Raw genomic sequence first — 7,385 nt, forward strand, 5'->3', positions numbered from 1 at the left:
ATATGGGTGAATGAGCATTTGAACCAAGTATTAGGGACTGTCTTTTTCTTTGCTCTTGCTTTCTTTCTTTCTTTCTTTTTTTTTTTTTTATGTAATGGGGTCTTGCTATAAAGTCCAGGCTGGATTTCAACTTGTGATCCTTTTGCCTTGGCCTCTTGAGTGTTGGAATTACATGTGCATACCACCGTACTCTGCTAAAGGAATGTTCCTCTTTCTAGTATCCTGCACCATTATTTAAAAATGAAGGATCATGAAGTCTCAATAGGGAATAGCTATAACCGTATAAAGAAAACCATGCTAATGTCTAAGTACCATATACATGGGCATTGAGTGTGGGTGATGGAGCTGCAGCTGCTCAGAGTACTGTTCTCTCAGTACTTGTTTCTTAGTCTGTTTAGTTCTTTCCATAGATAAGACGTCTCAGAGACTTGATGATGCAATTCCATATCCGAGAACGTCTCTGGCCATGGAGAAGTTTGAGTTCTAGAAAGTTGTTCTTGTCTGGTGATGGATTGTCTTTCCACTCCAAAGAGACTAAGTTTTCTGTGTAGGGCCCCAAGCATAAGTTTCAGAAAGGGACCTTTTTGCCTTTGCTAATTGTAAATTAATCAGCTCTGCGGTGGAGAAAAGGCCCCCTTCTTTCCTCACCAACCCCCCTCCTCAGTGTTTACGCCCAGGGCAAGAATGAGGCATTTTATAAAACTCAGAAGCTCTTGTGGAAGATGCGATGGCTGCCTAGTTGGTAGTGACGAGCAGGGCTCTGGTGTAATGTTTATTTGAGGATGATTAATACTTTTCCAGTGACTGAACGGGCTGGGCTGGGCGTGTGAAATCAAAGCTAAGGGGGAAGGCCCTGTAGTTAGACAGCTTGGAGCCAACGAGAGGCTCTTCTGCCCAGTGTCTGTGGGAAATGGAAACCTGAAAGAGCAGATAAGGTTAGGACCTACCTTAGAGGCGCATAAGAACAAAAAGTGGTAAGTGATGCTCACAATATTGTTGATGCTTTCCAGCGCAGAATAAATCCCAAACTGCATGATTATCATAATTCTTACTTGGGGGGGGGGGAGTGAGCATGTATGGGGTTCTTCAGAGCATTAATAGCCAGGGAGTCAGTTTGGACAGCCCAGTGACTGTAATCAAGACTACATCCATGAACTTCTTAGAAAGTCTTTACCACCTGTCCTTCTTGAGGAGCCACAACACCACAGAGAACTAAGAACCACATCCCTAGGGAACAGAACATCCCTGCTCTGTTTCCCAAGCATGGTGTCTGAAGGCAAGTTTCTTGCCTCCTCCAGTTGGAACTAGCTTAGTCTTTTTCTCTGGAAGGTACCGAGATATAAAACCATTGCTAATTAATTGGTTAGCAGAAAATAAAAATCTTCCTTAATTTTAAATTTGTTGATTGACAGCTTATTTCAAATACTTTGGCATTCTCTGGCAGCAAATACGACATTTTATGACTTTATTTTACTGATTCTGCCCCAAACACTTAATCATGCCACTTAAACTTTTATAGTTGATGTACCTTTTTTAATCATTCTTTGATAATTTCATACATGCATATAATATGTTTTGATCATATCAACCCCCATTCTTTTTCTAACTCCTCCAGACCCCCTTCACCACACTGCCTCCCAACTTCTGTTTTTTTTTTTTTTTTTTTAAACAGTCCATCTAGTCCTTTTTCCCTGTGCTGCTAGTATGAAGATGGGTAGGATCACCCACTGGAGAATGGGCATCCTAATACGTACCACCCCTTTGAAGAAAGCCAACTCTTTCCATCCCAATGGCCTTCAACTGCCAAAGCGTCAGAAGTTCAAGGTCATCATTGACTACACAGTTAATTGTAAGTCAGTCTGGGATACATAAGACTCTGTCTCAAAATTAAAAAAAAAATGAAACAAAACAATGAACCATTAGTTTTCTGTTATACTAAATACAACTTGTTTTTGTCGGCCTTTCATACTATAATTAGAAGTCTGCTGTAAACTCTTCTACCCCAAGGAAAGAAATAAAAATTATAATGACCCTATGCTGGTTAAGGTATGTTTGTTTGTTGTCAACTTGACACAATCTAGAGAGTCATCTGGAAAGAGGGAGCCTCCACTGAGGATGTGCCTCCATTAGATTATCCTGTAGGTAAGTCTGAAGGGAAAATTTTGAAGAATGATTGATGATCTAGGGTCCAGATCTGTGTGTGGTGGCCTCCCCGGGCAAAGGGTCTCGGGTTGTAATAAGAAACAATCCAGTAGGCAACATCTCTCCAGCAACAAGGAGTGTTCCTTGGTAGTGTCTTCTTAAGTTCCTGCCTCCAGGTTTCTGTCCTTCCTGGGTTCCTGCCTTGATTTTCCTCAGTAATAAAGTGGGACCTGAGAGTTGTAAGGTGAAGTAAACCTTCCCCATGTTGGTGTTGGGCAGTTTTTCTTTTTTATCACAGACATAGAAAAAGAGAAGATTAAGATAGATTCTATTATTTAATAATTCTGTCTATGAGCCGATTCACATTTGTTTTAGGCATCGTTTAGATAATGCCTAAAAATGTTTTGCATTTAATTTTGAAAGAGTTCTTGCTCATCTTAAGTTATAAGAACTTTTTATAAGACTATATTAGAAAGTCTTGCATTTCAAAGAGACGCTTAAGACTATATCCCTTCATCTGAGCAACTGGCATGTAAAAGTGTTAGGTCTAATAAGTGATTTTTTTTTTTTTAATAGAAGGCGAACAAGCCATGGAGTAAGATGCTTGGAAAGTAACTCTTGATTTCTATATCTCTACCATACTTTTCCCCACATAAAAACTTTAAGACATTCTAGCCAGGTATGTTGGGGTTAACCTTTAATGAGCATTTGGGAGGCAAGAGATAGGTGGGTCTCTGTGAATTTTAGGCAAACCTGTTTATATAACAGGTTCCAGGCCAGCCAGAACTAAACAGTGAGACCCATTCAAACAAAATGAAGGAAGAAAGGATGGAGGGAGGAGAGAGAGAAACACACACACACATACACACACACACACACACACACACACACACACACACACACACAGAGAGATATTCTGATAACCTAACCTAAAACTCTCTCTTTCAATATTTTGGGAGTGATTGGAGTTTCATCACTTTGGTGTGTCTTTTGTTCTTAAACTAAAACTGTACCCTGAAAATTATTGCAAGATATCTAAGCTTCGTCAGCAGTTGAGTGTCTTGGTGATTCACCTTCACACATTTTCAACAGAAGGTTGATGACCAGTGTGTGGCACTTCAGAGGCTGTCTTTGAACTGATGATAGAAAGTCATGTCAATGTACAAAGAAGAGAATCAATAATGTTGACTTTCAGTTTCAACTCTACAATCTTCCTCCTCCTTCTCTCCTTTTCTTATTTCTTTCCTCCTCCCTCCTCCCTCTCCTCCTCCTGCTCTTTTCACTAATAATTCTCTCCCTTTCTTTTCTCCCCTTCTTCCACTTTTTCAGCAGAGTTTCAGCTCAAGCTAGCCTGGAAACCTGCTTTGTAGCCCATGGTAGCTTTAAACTAAAAAATTTCCAGTCTCCAGTACCATGTGGGTACTAGAAACTGAACCAAGATCCTCCTCAAGAGCATCAGTACTCTTAGCCACTGGGCTGCCTCTTCAGCCCTTTGGTGTGTTTGAATTCAGTTTGTAAGTTTTTATTGAGAAGTTTTTTTTTTTTTTTAACTGTTCAGGAAGATTGGTCTACAATTTTCTTTTTTGTTGTTGTGCTGATATAGGGCATTAATAGGGTAATACTGTCTTTCTGAAAGGTGTTTTGTAATGTTTCATCTTTTCTTATTTTATGTAATGATATGAGAAGTACTAGTGTTAGTTTTTTGAAGGTTTGGTAGAATTTGACAGTGAATCCATCTGGATCCGGACATTTTTAGTAGGAGAGTTTATATTTCTGCTTCAATCTCATTGCTTCTTGTAAGTATGTTGAAATGATTTATCTCGCATTGGTTTAGCTTTCTAATTTGTATGCATCTGTAAATTCATACATTTCTTTTAGATTTTTCCAACTTAGTGTGATGTGTGTTTCTAGAGAATATACTAATGGTTTTATAAATGTTATTGGCTTATGTCATAATGGCTCCTTTCATTTATTTTATTAATTTATGTCTCATTTTTTTCTTTTGCTTAATTTGTCAATCATGTTTATCTTTTCAAAAACATAACTTTTTGTTTCATTGATGTAATTTTCAACAATTCTGCCATAATCTTAATCATGTGTTTCTGTCAATGCTGACTTTGGCTTTTTTTTTTTTTTTCGCTTTTCTCAAGGCTCATATTTAACTTGTTTACTTGATATCTCTCTGACATCCAACTATAGACATTTACCAGCTATAAAGTTCCCTCTTGGGACTGGTTTCATTGTATCCCAGAGACTTGAATTTAGTATGCTATATTTTTGTTTTCAACAAATGATCCTAATTTTTTTTTTTACGATTTATTCATTATATATCCCAATTGAAGCCCCCTCCCTCAACTCCTCCCAGTTCCACCCTTCCTCCCTTTTCCTTCTTATCCCCTTCCCCTAGTCCATTGAAAGGGGGAGTTTTCATCCTCTGCCATTTGTCCATAGCTTATCAAGGCTCATCAGGACTGCCTGGATCCTCTTCCTCCAGGCCTGGGAAGGCCACATGGCCAGGGACAAGTGATCAAAGAGCAGGCAACAGAGTTCATGACAGAGGCAGCACTTGCTTTCCTTACTTGGAAACACGCATGGAGACTGAGCTGCCAATTGGCTACATGTGAGTAGGGGGTCTAGGTTCTCTTCATGCTTGGTCCTTGGTTGGTACATCAATCTCTGCAGGACTACCTGGGTTCATAATTTTTTAGCTTTGTTGGTCTCCTCATGGGGCTCCTGTCTCCTCTGTGTTCTTCTAGTCTCTCTTCTTCCACGTAAATTTTTTTTTTATTTCTTTCTTGGTTTCTTCAATAACCTATTCATATTTCAGTAGTGTGCTGTTTAATCTCCATGATTCCAGCCTCAGTCTGCTATCCTAGGCCTAGAATGTTTTCAGCTTCTGAGACTTACTGCTGAATAAGCTTACCTTTTCTAGTTCTTTCTGAACTCTGGCTGGCTGGTTCAACTCAGTTCTTCTGGCTCAAACTTCTCTCCACGCTGACTGATTCAAACTGCCTTCTCTGAGCTTCTGACTGAATTGCTCTGCTTGGAAATACTGCCTCTGAACTCCATGAACTGAACTCCACTGACTGCATGAACTGAACAGAACTGAATGGAACTGCACAAACTCAGCTGAACTCAACAGAACTGCACTGGACTCAACCCCCACTCTCTCTTTCTGTACTGCTCTTCTTTTTTATTTTGTGGTGATATGTATCTTTTTAAATTTATTTTTTATTTATTATAGTTTATTCACTTTGTATCCCAGCTGTAGCCCCCCCTCTCTCTCTCTCCCTCCTAATCCTGCCCACCCTCCCTTTTCTCCTCCCATGCCCCTCCCTCATCCACTGATAGGGGAGGTCCTCCTCCCCTTCCCTCTGACCCTAGCCTATCAGGTCTCATCAGGACTAGCTCTGCACTGCTCTTAAGTAACCTCTCTTTCCTGTTCTTGTGAGAGTAGGGCATATCCTATCTCTGATTCATTCTGTCAAATATTTCTATGATTAAAATTCCTCTACACATATAGCCACCCCCCAAAAAAAGTTAGACAGAGATGGCTATACCATGTCTACTTGCTGAAAATTGGAACTAAGATATACCTAAATAAGTGAAAAGATAGATAAGTACTGGTACATCCAAACAGCAGAATATTATTCAGCACTGAAAATAAATGAGACTTGATGCTGCCATTAAAGAAGCGTGGGGGAAGCTTAAATGCCTGATGCTGGGCAAAAGAACTCAATCTGGAACGAAAGCCACACACTTTTTTGCTTCTGACCCTGTGATGTCTGGACAAGTCTAAGCTAAGAAGACCGTGAAATGACCACCATTAAATAGAATAAAGGGAATAGAGGGATGAATAAGGAAAACAATATATTTTTGGCTGATGAGATTATTTAGTATGGTTATGTAATGGCAGACACACGTCATAGTACATTTATCAAAACCCATAGAATGTTCATCACAAAAGGTGAATTTCACATCAGCTATGTACTATGCGGAGTATTTACTGATGCAGTTACTGGTTATCACAAACATATCCCTCTTGCACAGGACCTTGTAGGTGAGTGGGCAGAGACATTCTCTTATTTTCTGCTTAAGCTTGCAGTGAAAATTGGTGCCTAAAAGAGTCATTTAAAATCAAAATAAAAAGCATGTGTTCAGGTGCATACTTCAACAAGTTCTTAGTTGCATGACCTTGACAGACACTTCTTGAGATCTCTATTTTTTTCTTCAGTAAAATAGAGTGTGAGCCAGGGGTGATGTGATGAAAAGTACAATAATCCAGATGAAATTCCCTGTGCAGCGGGTAAGCATGGCAAACACTTAATAGTTGCTGGTAGTTGTTGTTATTGTTATGTGTGGTCCAGTTCCTAGCCACAGGGTTCTCACTGCCTTTCAGAGGCTGGTGTTGGTATTGCCAGGTAAGCATGTTTGTAATGTTTATAATTTTTTTTTTTACACCCTTCCTCCAAATGGAAGCAAAAAGACAAACTGGAGATAAATGTAAACTCTCTCACAGGCTTGGAAAGCTGATGCGTACCCTGAAGAATTCCTTTCACATGAAATATTCCTCCTGTTTTTCTTCTTCAGAGAAGGACGCTGCCTCAGGGCTTCAGGTGTTTCTGCTGTTCAGGTCACTAGGTGTTTCCAGACTTCAGTGGGTTCAGAACAGAGATCAGTGTTTAGAAAATGTACTGCCTTCTGATTGGGAATTAGGTGATGCTGAATTATTCAGTGTCTGGAAATGTGGTGTCTTGTTCTCTGCTGTGTGCCTGTCAGCCAAGGAAAAAACTGCGTAAGTTCATAGCCCTTAAAACCTTACAGTGGGGAGGGAGGGACTGGGAGGGAATGAGGGATCGGGACACGGCTGGGATACAGAGTTAATAAAATGTAACTGATAAAAAAAAAAAAACCTTACAGTGGACAAAGCCTACTCTGAGTTTCAAATGATCGCCTGGGCCTTATAACAACTAGATGCCTTGTAAGTTTTGTTAAGATGTAAAATTTGAATTTCAAAAAATAAGAGAAAAATAGAAGAGAACTTGCATACAAGATAAAGACGACTTGAAGGCACCCAGCTGAAGGCATCCGTTTCCCAGGTGCCTTATTCGTCTGGAGCAATTTGTTCCGTGTGTCACACAAAAATGCGCCTTTCATTTCCAAATGCCAAGTGTAATGGAGTGTCCTCTGGAAAACAACTGCATTATTGATAGCGTCTTCTTGTGTCTCGCTGCCAACTTCTG

Source organism: Meriones unguiculatus, chromosome 1 (assembly GCF_030254825.1).
Source record: "Meriones unguiculatus strain TT.TT164.6M chromosome 1, Bangor_MerUng_6.1, whole genome shotgun sequence".
NCBI lineage: Eukaryota > Metazoa > Chordata > Mammalia > Rodentia > Muridae > Meriones > Meriones unguiculatus.